The sequence below is a fragment of the Mauremys reevesii genome, linkage group 20, assembly GCF_016161935.1.
Source record: "Mauremys reevesii isolate NIE-2019 linkage group 20, ASM1616193v1, whole genome shotgun sequence".
Classification (NCBI taxonomy): domain Eukaryota; kingdom Metazoa; phylum Chordata; order Testudines; family Geoemydidae; genus Mauremys; species Mauremys reevesii.
In genome coordinates this window covers 8,440,805-8,454,271 of record NC_052642.1, presented here as the reverse complement: position 1 = coordinate 8,454,271, position 13,467 = coordinate 8,440,805, and the positions used below count along the sequence as shown (strand labels likewise).

The 13,467-nt window shown below is 41.4% G+C and overlaps 1 protein-coding gene across 2 annotated transcripts in view; it reads left to right on the top strand.

Moving 5' to 3' along the window:
• Nucleotides 1-3,658, top strand: part of UBE2G1 (ubiquitin conjugating enzyme E2 G1) — a 45,327-nt gene extending 41,669 nt beyond the window's left edge. For both annotated transcript variants that reach the window (XM_039507544.1, XM_039507543.1), the window contains exon 6: nt 2,527-3,658. The gene's annotated coding sequence lies outside the window, so the exon portion shown is untranslated. The remainder of the gene's footprint in view (nt 1-2,526) is intronic.
• Nucleotides 3,659-13,467: the final 9,809 nt, after the last annotated feature.

The following is a 13,467-nucleotide window of genomic DNA, read 5'->3' as shown; positions in this document are numbered from 1 at the left end:
TTTCAAATTCAGATGTCTGTTGCCAGCCCAAAACTGTAAATGTTGATGTACATGTGATGTCAATCTGTGTACCGATGCTGGTAGCAAGGCCACTTACAGGTTCAATCTCTTTTTAGGGTGTTCGGATCAGTCAAGTGGTTGGGAAGACATCTTGGCCTTTTTTAAACTGTCTTGAGTTAAAAATCTTGTAGCACTTCTAAGACTTACCCCTTTTCCCCCCGTCAGTCTTGACATACAGCACCAAGAAAGTGTCTTGCATTGCCCCATAATAGTAATACTACAGGATGCTGAATTTTAGTAGCTCCTCAGGGAAAATGAATCTACTTGACAACTCTTGGTAGTCGTCAGTAATTCTGCTTGGGAGCTGAACTAGAACATGCTTGAATTTCTCTTCAAGCAAACTTTAACTCAGGGCTTAATACCACTTGTCAAATACTTATTGCCAACAACCACAGGCTCTAGACTGAAAAATGTCATCTTTTTCCCAGACAACTTTTGGTTTTGACTTGAGTTCTTCAGTGTAACTTGAAACAAAGAATTGTAATGTTTTTTAGAGATATCTCAGAACAACTTTTACTCCTACAGTAACTTCTCTGCAGAAGAGAGGCTAGACTGCTAAGCACCAAACTATTTTTTTAGACACTTTCCTTCTGTAACTTTTTAATACCCTGAGATCACAAGCTTCAGGATGGAGAGGTGGTTAGACCATTGCCCTTAAGCAACCTACTTCTGATTAGCAAGGGAGATGTTAAACTGGAAGCTTCCATTTAAAATGTAAACTGTGGCACGCTGCCAGACCTAATGCTGTAAAAGGACAAATTGTGTTAGAATGATACAACCCATATAACCATCTTGCTAGTCCACATGACTAATTGTCAAAGTACTATACTCTTACTACACCTCTACCCCACTATAACACGTGTTCGCATATAGCGGGGTAGCAGTGGGGCTCCGGCAGCGCTTTTAAAGGTTCCAGGGCTCCAGCTGCTGCGGGGAGCCCATGGCCCTTTAAATCACAGCTGGAGCCCTAATCGCATTTCACCTATAATGTGGTAGGGATTTTTGGCTCCTCACGACAGTGGTATATTGGGGTAGAGCTGTACTTGGTAACTGGTCTCCAGGTCAGTAAGGTGACTAAAACTTTTCTGTTTAGTGTTTTTTGTCTCTTCACTGCTGTTGAATTGTATCTTCACCTGAAAAGGGTTTTAACCCTTTTAATTTGAATTGCAGAATGCCTTCTGCATTCAGATAAGTCAGTTGACTTCCAGAGTGAGATGTCACTTGTGTTTTAAATGGCTGATTGGAGGGAATAATTGCGCCAAATCTTAAAGCCACATCTTATCCACCACAATAAACCTGTATTCCTTACATTCAGTACCCTGAACATAGTTGCATGGAAAAACTGGGCTGCTGAATGACCTTGGTATGGGAAGGGATTGTCTTAACAAACTGACCTCTCAAGGAACCTTTCACAACTTAGTACAACTAGCACAAGTTTCATTTTCTGTTTCTTGACCTACTGCTTTTAACATTAGCAAATCCTTTTTCTGAAGATTTCATGTACTTTAGCTGCACAGTTACTCAAGTCAGTCCCACTTGATGATGAATTCTGTTCATAGCAAACTTTCAGACAGGATTGTCTTTGAATTTAAAGAGTGTGCTTATGAGCAAGTGGACTGTTTTATCTAGTAAAACTTAAAGATACATGGGGAAACACATGAATAACTTAGATTTGCAGTTTCCTTTGACAGTATTTCTCGCTCAGGAGATAAGGTGAACGGAGAATTCCCATGCTTTAGCTGTCTCTAGTATAACTGGTGTGAGTATACCAAATAAGGCTGTGTGCTGCTTCCAAGGTACCATAGTAACCCCAGTTCACTTTAAAAGCATGATATTGAGCAAGTGCAATAGTGCAACTTAATACTTGGCATGAATGATGCCCAAGAGTAAAGGGAAGTAATGCTGACTGTAGTCAGCTGGCCATCTTGCTTATGGAAGGCAAGTGCTTTACCACTGAGTTATAGAAGTGTGAAAACGAAGAACCTGGCTCCAATGACAGACTTAAAATAAGCACACTCACTTTTATAACAGCAATGCTTTATGCTACCACTCATGTTCCATTCTGTAAAATACTACTAGACTAGACTTCAGTCATTCAATAGCTAAAATGTTGGCTTGCTATACAAAATATTCAACTACAGCATAGTCTTAGATGCTTATGAGAAACCTACGTATATAATACACTCAAATGCTTAAGACATTTTTACTAAAATCTAACTTTGATGGAGGTTTCAGGCTCAGATTTACCACCAGTGTTACAGCATTGCACTGGTTAAACTCCTCCTTGAGAGATGACTGCATAATTAATTGTAAACACCAAGCAAAAGAGACGCACGTTCAGGAAAACTGGTTTTGAGCACAGACAGCCATAAAGGACTTTCTACAAATACTGTGTCCCATCTTTGAGCAACTAAAGATCCTGCGTTTCATCAATGTGGTAATACGGCTTTATCTTCTGTCTTGTAGGTCTCCAATTGAGAAACATGGCACTGTTTTTTCCTGCACTCTACCCACCTATTGCTGGACTTCTGTTGTAACATGTTGGCAAACACTGGCTGGAACTGGGCTGCAATAAAACATGCCAGATATCAATGCTGACGAGCCTAACAAGTGCCAACATAAAAAGATGATTACGCATTTTGAAATCTAATGAACTGCTTTAACCTTCAGGAAGAATTGTAAAGACGTGTACATAGCACAACATGATCCGGATAATATATATACTGTTCATGTACATCCACAATTACACCTTGTACCAAATAATGCTGTCTTGTAGTTAGGATAAGAATCGTGTACATTCTAAAAGATTTTAGCAAATTTTCTTTCCCTGTTCATTGTTTTTTCTTATCAGTTTTTTTTAAAAACCTCCTTGAAGCATGTCAAACGAAAACCAATTAGGATTAAAGATTTTTCCAATTTATTTTTCTTTGAACAAATGAGGCATAATTAATTTTTTCACTTATTAAAGTTTAGTATCTATTTGGAAAAACACTCCCTTCTTACCCTGTATCTCCTCAAAGGTTCAGATTTTTCCTAAACAAACACTGAAAGTATCTATAAGCAACTGTCTGATTCTAATGACCTTTGACAATGCAAAGGTCATTCCTCTTCTTCTTCTCCCCCCCCCACTTTTTGATTCAGTTGCACACAGTTCTTGGATTGGGTGTAGCAATAAAATTTCTGGCTGTGGAGCACCCTTGCGCCTGCTATTCTTCCCCCCCCCCCCCCCCACGAAAAAAAAAGGGCTGAGAGCTTTTGGTTTGGAAGTGATCAGTTGACTAAGCTCAAGATAGAATAAGCTGCTTTCTCTGGTTTTTGCCTCTTGCCTTTGTTTTTAAGATTTGGATTTAAAAGGTATGCACATCTGTAAGCTTTCAAATTAGTAAATTCTGGGTCTGGTATTGGAAATACCATTTCCCTTCTTATCCCTGTTCTCTCTTCTGTGGTTCTTCATATTTTTTGCCTTCTATTCTTCTACTGCAGATTTTCCTCACCTAATGTACAAAGAGAATTGCGATGTATATTTTCATGTAATTTGATTTTGGAATTCTGTCACCTTCTGTAGTGAGTTCTTCCAAAATATAATTTTTTCCAATAATTCTGTGTCAAGCTGGATTTTTTTTTTAGTATCTGAGAAGTGTAGTTAGAGGCCTCAAACAGGTCATGGCCTGAGTAGGTGCTCTACTTCCATGTTAATGAGATTTTTTTTTTAAAGACTATCTATCTATTGGGTGCTGTCTTATATTAAACTAAACATTTTTATAGTAAAACCCAAAAGCCATTGGAGGAGGGCCCAGTGGGCGTGGCATCTGTCCTGAAGATTTAATACTATCACTGAGAATCTCAGAGCAGCAGAAAATGGGTTCTGCTTCAAGGTTCAGACCACTCAGTGCATCCTCCAATAAGGAGAGACTTGGTACCATCAAATTATTTAAAACCAAGGAAGAAAGAGGAAACGAACATTAGAGATTCAGTAAAGGAGGAAATGTAACAAGGCACTGTTACATTAAAGCCAGTTCCTCTATAATACCTTATTTAAGTACAGTAACTCTAGTTCTACAACTAAGGTACTGGAAGGTGGGTGGTGGGAGCCATGCACAGGAGGCTCTATTTTGTGAAGTATACGGTGCAAGAAATAGAATCTCTTCCCTAGATACAGTTGGCTGAGGTCTGGTGTCAAGGTGGTGATAGTTCTGAGCCTTTTGGCTGGAAACTCTTCCCCTTCTGATCTAGTGAAGTCCAAGTCAATCTCTAGAACCCTCTGTCCTCCTTCAGAGGTGATAGGTCTTGTCATATATGCTCTGTAGCATGTGGCCTAAGATGTGTAACAAGATATGACTTATAAACGGAAGTAAAAAATGCCATCTCTCCTTTTATAGCCAATTGTAGGCCTCCAATGAGCAGTAATATGTACTGGCCCACAATGTTACGTAAATATCTCTCTACCAAGATAAACCTTTAGTATTTAAGACTTGACAGCAGAGTACAAGTGTTGGCACTTTTTTGCCACTAAAGTCTTTCTAGTACAATAGCTGTGTGATGTGTTAATTGAGAAGCAACAATTTCAGTTTGACTAGAAGTCATCCTGCAATAAATCCTTGATTAATCATTAGACTGAACAGTTGGCTGGACTTAATTTGAGGTTGCAGCTTCACAAAAGTGAGCACCAAAAAAGGCATATGGCAGGCTTGGGGGGAGGGTTACTGCACTAATTAGTGGTGCTACACTAGCCACACAGTAAAAAGCTAATTAGCAAACACTAATTAAAACTTAAAATGGAAGGTTCTTCCTATGCCTTTAGATAAACATAGAAGTACTTACTGTACTATCTGTTTCCATATTTGGTCATTAAAATACTTCAGCAAACCACGAATTCAACTGTTTTTAATTAAGTGGCCTCTTCTGGTAGGAAGACAGATGTATCTAGTGCTTCGGAGCTGTAAGTGCCCAGACACAATAGCTGATTTTTAGACACATGCAAATGAGAACCAAAATTGCTTGGCTCCTGCTGAGGGGGATGAGGCTTCATGCCAGCCAGCTGGCTACCGTTTGCTCCCTTTCACTTACATAAGAAGGCTCAGGATTGTTCTGCATCCCAGCAGCATGGTGCCATCTATTCCATAATTAAAGCATTAAGAAAAATCCCCTGTTTCTAGGACAACTATTGTGACCTAAAAGAGAGGGGTCTCCAGAAAGCCAGCTGCACCCAGAATTAGCTAGATGGCTGCTGTTATAGCAGGTTGATCTGTGTTCCTACAAGGTTGATGCCCATTTTAAAAACAAATGGGTACATTGACTCAGTTATTTGTGAATCAGTTTAAGCTTAAGCTAACTTTTAGAACCTATGTTCCACAGCCAAAGCTGCTTGCTTTTGAAAGGGGAGAGCTAGGGCAACCTTGCCCTGGGTAACTGGCATGTTGAACTACTGTAATGTCCAGCAACATTAGAAAGAGAAACAAGACAATGAGTTCTTTTGTGGATTATAGTGCATAAGTGCCAAAAACATGAGCCAGGGCAAAGTAGAATGTTTGTGCACATCTATTCTCTGCCCAGAATAGCAATTATCTTGAAATGGCTTGTTTTTTTTTTAAAAAGTTTGCTCTCACCCCTATTGGAGCTGAGACCATCATCTGCACTTGGTAAAATATGAGTTAAATGCTTAAGTAGGTTATCCTACTACCAAAATTAAAAGGAGAAATTAAATGTCCCTTGCACTTTAGAGGCTGCACTATACTGCAATAGCTCTCAGTTTTGCTGGTCTAGAGCAAGGTTGCACAGAAATATGGATAACTAAGTTGCTGGGAGGTTGGCTGTGTGAGGTGTGATGTTAGTTAGTTACTAGAGACAGCACTGCCCTTGCCTCAGTAAATATTTCAAATATGAAATTTCCAGTAGTTGGCTTATACAGATTCTTGTATAGCTCTCTCCAGGATAGCATCTGAGCACTTACCTAGGGCTACCTCAATCTAGCAAATACCAAGACTAGTACTAGAAGCTTGTGGGGAATCCTGGTAATGTGTTTGTTACGTTCTGGGGCATCTGGGATTTTTAAGCTAGTGATCCACCACAGGTTTTATTCTTAAATCCCCTAACTGCTGAAACAGAACTATTACTGCTGTGACTGCTGCTGTATAGATGTGAGGAGCTACAGCGGATGTGCATCTCAATGATGTATCTGTGTCAAGCTATGGGTAAGGTGGGTCACAATGTATCTTTTGAATAAAAATATTTGCTTATACTGGAGTTTGCCTTGATAGGTGAATGGAAATGGTCAGTTTATCATGGTCAATAGCAGTAAAATCTCTTACTCCTTCAGCTGTCTTCCATCTACACTTACAGGGAGAAGTGTAGTAGGGGCTATAGACACTGCTGTCAGATATAGTGGATATTACTGATGTTGGTGCCAGTGGGTGACCTTGTGAAACCGTGCCCTACTATAAGCAGCTACAGTAATTACAAACATTGTCATCTTCACAGAATAACACCATGCCATCAGTGAGCACAAGGTGAATTACTCAAGTAATTTGTTGCTCACAGTTATTACCACTTGTGCAATCTGGCAACCAGTACAAATTTTACATAGACCACCACTATATTGGGCATGTGTTATTTAGCTACACCTTCCTTTGTGTGTTGGAGTGGGAAAGACTCCTAGTTAATTACAGTGCTTCTGTTTCCTTCCTAATGAGATGTAGAGACATGACTGGAAAATACAAAAGGCATGAGAACTGGGGACATTTTAATAGGTATTTTAACTGTTTCAGTTTTCTCAAAATATGGTAGCCACACATATGAATATCCTTTGCACTTTCCACTAGGCTACCCCTTAGACATCAGAGGAGCTTGCCATAAAAAATCTTTGAGGCCACTGCACTGTTGTCCTACAAATCTATCCTTTGCTGCAATGCCTAGAAAATGCTCACCATTGGCTAAGCAATTGGTAATAGTGTTTAGAGATTAACAACAGGGAGGCAGTTAGGATAAGCATACTCTGTTGTATCCATCTCTGGTCTACACTGGGAGATTACAACAGACAGAATAGCTACATCTCAGAGTGTGAAAGATCTGCACCCCGAGAGCCATAGTTAGGCTGACTTTACTTCTAGCATAAAACAACGCTAGGTTGATGAAGAATTCTTCTGTTAACCTAGCTACCACCTCTTGGGGAGGTGAATTTCCTATGCTGATAGGAGAACTCCTCCTGTCGGCATAAGGAGCATCTGCACTGAAGTGCTACAGTGGCATAGCTGTTTCACTGCAGCTGTGCCTTTGTAGTCATTTAAGTGTAGATGTACCCTTAGTCCCTTTTCCAGGGAAACTTATGTTCTGTCTCTTTGTTTTATGTATAAAGTGCTTGGCACAATAGGGCTGAGGCACATAGGCGCTATTGCACTACAAATAGTGCAGTATTCCATGTCGTATGATATTGTATCTCCATAGAGGGTTGCACTGGTGATATCACTTCAAAAAGGGAAGGATCTCGGGGTTTCAGGAATGAGGAAATCTAAAATAAAAATATTTCTCCAATCTTCCTGCAGTGTGCCAGGTGAAAGCGAATAGAGAGGATTGCTGACCGCACTCCTGCCTCCAGTCACATATAATCATACACAACCAAAGTGATCTGTTTAGTGATTATTAAACTAATCAGACCAAAAGTGGCCACCTAGTAACCATTTTTCACAGCTACATCAACAAATCCATAAAGCAGGGTGATGTATGTTGTGTGCATTATAAATTATGTAAATAGCAAAGGTGGGTAACCTGCACCCCTTTGGTGTTCAATTGGGGTGTAAAACAAGTGTAACTTACAGCCCAGAGAACCAAAGGAGATGTAGCAGGGAAAGCAACTGATGGATGGATATAAGATAAAGAACAGGAGGGAAGTCACTTGGATATCACCATATAGATGACAGCCTTTCTCTGTCATTCTCTCTGGATACTTATGTCCTTTGTCATAAAATCCATTCGTAAGTGTGAGGTGCTTATCACATCATTCATGTGATGTAGAGAAGTACTATTCCTATTTTTACGTATGGGAAACTGAAGTACAGGGTAGCTTAAGTGACTTGCCCGAAATCACACACAGGGCAGGGAATTAAACCTGGCTAAGCAGGGAATTAAACCCAGTTCTCTGGAGTCTAATTCCAATGCCTATCTACTAGTCTAGACCTCCTCCCTTAACTAGATAATACACAGTGAGAGGGGAAACACAGGCAGAAAGGTGAAGTGACTTGCCAAAGATCAGCCAGCGGGTCAGCCAGTGGATCAGGCTTCTCTCTCCTACTGGACTGCCCTGACAGTGGAGATCAGGAAAGGTGCTCTTGCTACCAGTCACTAGGAGTTAGGATCTGGAGATTGGAGCCCATGTCCTGAGTGAAGGGTCCTCACTCTAGAATTAGCCTCCTAAGAACATAAGAAAGGCCGTACCGGGTCAGACCAAAGGTCCATCTAGCCCAGTATCTGTCTACCGACAGTGGCCAATGCCAGGTGCCCCTGAGGGAGTGAACCTAACAGGCAATGATCAAATGATCTCTCTCCTGCCATCCATCTCCATCCTCTGACGAACAGAGGCTAGGGACACCATTCTTACCCATCCTGGCTAATAGCCATTTATGGACTTAGCCACCATGAATTTATCCAGTCCCCTTTTAAACATTGTTATAGTCCTAGCCTTCACAACCTCCTCAGGTAAGGAGTTCCACAAGTTGAGAAGAAGAACTTCCTTTTATTTGTTTTAAACCTGCTGCCTATTAATTTCATTTGGTGACCCCTAGTTCTTGTATTATGTGAATAAGTAAATAACTTTTCCTTATCCACTTTCTCAACATCACTCATGATTTTATATACCTCTATCATGTCCCCTCTTAGTCTTCTCTTTTCCAAACTGAAGAGTCCTAGCCTCTTTAATCTTTCCTCATATGGGACCTTCTCTAAACCCCTAATCATTTTAGTTGCTCTTTTCTGAACCTTTTCTAGTGCTAGAATATCTTTTTGAGGTGAGAGACCACATCTGTACACAGTATTCGAGATATGGATTTATATAAGGGCAATAATATATTCTCAGTCTTATTCTCTATCCCCTTTTAATGATTCCTAACATCCTGTTTGCTTTTTGACCGCCTCTGCACACTGCATGGACATCTTCAGAGAACTATCCACGATAACTCCAAGATCTTTTCCTGACTCGCTAAATTAGCCCCCATCATGTTGTATGTATAGTTGGGGTTATTTTTTCCAATGTGCATTACTTTACATTTATCCACATTAAATTTCATTTGCCATTTTGTTGCCCAATCACTTAGTTTTGTGAGATCTTGTTGAAGTTCTTCACAATCTGCTTTGGTCTTAACTATCTTGAGTAGTTTAGTATCATCTGCAAACTTTGCCACCTCACTGTTTACCCCTTTCTCCAGATCATTTATGAATAAATTGAATAGGATTGGTCCTAGGACTGACCCTTGGGGAACACCACTAGTTACCCCTCTCCATTCTGAGAATTTACCATTAATTCCTACCCTTTGTTCCCTGTCCTTTAACCAGTTCTCAATCCATGAAAGGACCTTTCCTTTTATCCCATGACAGCTTAATTTACGTAAGAGCCTTTGGTGAGGGACCTTGTCAAAGGCTTTCTGGAAATCTAAGTATACTATGTCCACTGGATCCCCCTTGTCCACATGTTTGTTGATTCAAAGAACTCTAATAGATTAGTAAGACACGATTTCCCTTTACAGAAACCATGTTGACTATTGCTCAAGAGTTTATGTTTTTCTATGTGTCTGACAATTTTATTCTTTACTATTGTTTCAACTAATTTGTAGACTTACCGGTCTGTAATTGCCGGATCACCCCTAGAGCCCTTTTTAAATATTGGCGTTACATTAGCTAACTTCCAGTCATTGGGTACATTTAAAGGACAGGTTACAAACCTTAGTTAATAGTTCCATTTGAGTTCTTTCAGAACTCTTGGGTGAATGCCATCTGGTCCCGTGACTTGTTAATGTTGAGTTTATCAATTAATTCCAAAACCTCCTCTACTGACACTTCAATCTGTGACAGTTCCTCAGATTTGTCACCTACAAAAGCCAGCTCAGGTTTGGGAATCTCCTAACATCCTCAGCCGTGAAGACTGAGGCAAAGAATCCATTTAGTTTCTCATGACTTTATCATCTTTTTTGTATTTTCATGGCCCCACTGGTTGTTTAGCAGGCTTCCTGCTTCTGATGTACTTAAAAAACATTTTGTTATTACCTTTGGAGTTTTTGGCTAGCCGTTCTTCAAACTCCTCTTTGGCTTTTCTTATTACACTCTTGCACTTAAGTTGGCAGCGTTTGTGCTCCTTTCTATTTGCCTCACTAGGATTTGACTTCCACTTTTAAAGGAAGTCTTTTATCTTCACTGCTTCTTTTACATGGTGGTTAAGCCACGGTGGCTTTTTAGTTCTTTTACAGTTTTTCTTAATTTGGGGTATACATTGAAGTTGGGCCTCTATTATGGTGTCTTTAAAAGCGACTTGCAGGGATTTCACTTTAGTCAATGTACCTTTTAACTTTTGTCTAACTAACCCCCTCATTTTTGTATAGTTCCCCCTTTTGAAATTAAAGGCCACAGTGTTGGGCAGTTGGGATGTTCTTCCCACCACAGGGATGTTGAATGCTATTGTATTATGGTCACTATTTCCAAGCGGTCCTGCTATAGTTACCTCTTGGACCAGCTCCTGCACTCCACTCAGGATTAAATCTAGAGTCGCCTCGCCTTGTGGGTTCCAGCTGCTCCATGAAGCAGTCATTTAAAGTATCGAGAAATTTTATCTCTGCATTTCGTCCTGAAGTGAAATGTTCCCAGTCAATATGGGGATAATTGAAATCCCCCACTATTATTGGGTTCTTAATTCCTTCTTTGGTCTAACATAGCCTGAGACTGCTGACCTCCAGGGCAGCATATAGAACAGTGGAAAGTATAAAGTATTTGGAAAGTATACACATCTTGTCCTAAACTAAACTGTGATGTGTACTGTTCCTATGCACTATTGAATAGTTGTCATGTTACAGCCCAGAGGTGGATGGATTTAATTATGTCTGGAAAAATTCCTTCATAAAACTGTTGTATCAGTTTGTCAAATTTCTAAAGGGCTTTCAAATCCTTGTGGATGAAATGCTCTCTGCATAGATTAAACTGTTATTACATGCCCTGGATTTTTATCAACATCTTTGGGTGACATGTATAATCTCAGGCTATGTCTTCATTAGAAACATTGCAGAAAAATTCTTCTATCAATTTAGCCCTGTCTACACTAGGGGTTAGGTCAGCTTAATTACATTGCTAAAGGGTATGGATTTTTCACACCCCTGGTGTAGCAGGGTCAACCTAACTTTTTAGTGTAGACCTGGGCTCAGTGAGCTTCCTTCCATATTCTCACCAGAAGGCCTCAGTATTAAAAACACAGTCTTCTCTTGCGCAGGTGGGTTTAGCTCATTCTCTCAATAGAATGTTGTGTAGAATTGCCAGAGTTATCATATCCCACCCCAGTAGTTATCTGTAGTGATACCTGTACATATAGTAAGGAAGTAAAGGCACAGGGAGGGTGGGGGTCTGGAGATATGATTTCTATGCCCAACCTCGCCACACAGTCTTCCTGTATGACCTTGGGCAGGTCACTTACCCTTTCTGTGCCTCCATTTCCCTATCAAACAAAGACAATACTAATAGGGTGTTGTGAATATTAATGAATTATTTGCCAAGTGTTTTGAGATTAGTGGATAGAAGGTGCCATAGATGCACAACATATTACATGATCATTCTGGAGGACACAAAGACCTGTAGGATCCTTTGGAAATAAAAAGAGCAGGTAGCAAGCTACAGCCTTGCATTGCTAATCTGCTCAAAAACATGCTCATATTACTGTTACCTCATCCTCCCTCTCTTCCACTCTCAGACATTTGTTTATTTCATCCATCTGTTGTATCTTGTAATTTACCAGGACTATAAAATCCCTGAGACAGGAGCTGCATCTTTACTAAATGTTTGTACAGCACCTGAAAAAATGACACTGCTGGAATACAAATACATATTGCTGCCCCTTTTCAATCAGGGTGGCTAGTGAAAGTTCAGGGCCCAGGGCCCGTTCCACTAGGAAGTAACTGATGGAGTCTGGCATTTTCTTTGACACTGTCTTTTACAAGAAATATACAAAGTCTTCTGTCTCCAAAAGTAGCAGAAACCAAGAACATGAGGAGCATTTTCCAAGGCCTTGTCTACACTGGCGAGTTTCTGCGTAGTAAAGCAGATTTCTGCGCTGTAACTCCTGAGGTCTACACACTGCCAAGCCACTTAGTGCGCAGAAACTGCACAGTTGTAGCGCTCTAAAAAAACCACCCCGATGAGAGGCGTAGAGCTTTCTGCACCGGGTCTACAGCGCCGTGGTGCCAGTGTAGACATCGTGGCGATTACAGCACTGTGATTGGCCTCCGAAAGGTGTCCCACAATGCCTGTTCTCACCTCTCTGGTCATCGGTTTGAACTCTACTGCCCTGCCATCAGGTGACCAACCGTCATCCCTACCCTGCACATTCCTTTGCAAATTTGAAAGTCCCCTTCCTGTTTGCTCGGTGATGCATGCAGTGGTCTCAGCGCATCTTTCCAGGTGGCCAGACCTGCTCCACACACCAGGAGATCCCCCGCTTGGAGCAATGCCGAGCTGCTGGACCTCATCAGCATTTGGGGAGAGGAGGCTGTGTAGTCCCAGCTGCGCTCCAGCTGTAGGAATTATGATACCTACAGACAGATTTCACGATGCATGATAGAAAGGGGCAATGACTGGGACACATTGCAATGCAGGGTAAAAGTGAAGGAGCTGCAGAACACCTACCACAAGGCGCAGGAGGCAAACTGCCGCTCCGGTGCTGCGCCCACAAGCTGCTGGTTCTACAAAGAGCTGGACGCGATACTCAGTGGCGACCCCACCTCCACTGTGAAGGCCCCTGTGGATACTTTGTTGGCTCGTGTGCCAGCTGAGAGTGGACTGAGCCATGAGGAGGAAATCTTGGACGAAGAGGAGGAGGAGGACCCAGAGGCAGAGGATGACTTGGAGGCCAGAGATGCATGCAGCCAGCTCTTTTCTACGCTGGAGGAGCCTAGCCCGTCACAGCAGTTGGATCTTGGCGAAGCGCAAACAGGCGAGGAGGCCGCTGGTAAGTGGATCTGATTTGGGGAATTCCTGAAGCAAGTTGTTGTACACAGGAAGTCTGCAGAAAGCAGGCTTGTCTCCCACCGCAGGCCTAGTCTGAGTGGCGGAACAGGCTGTTGATAGACTCCCTCACTTCACGGGAATCTCCCTCATAGATCTCCAGGAAACTCTCATGGAAATACTGGGCAATCTGCTGCCGCAGGTTCTTCAGCAGAGTTGCTTTGT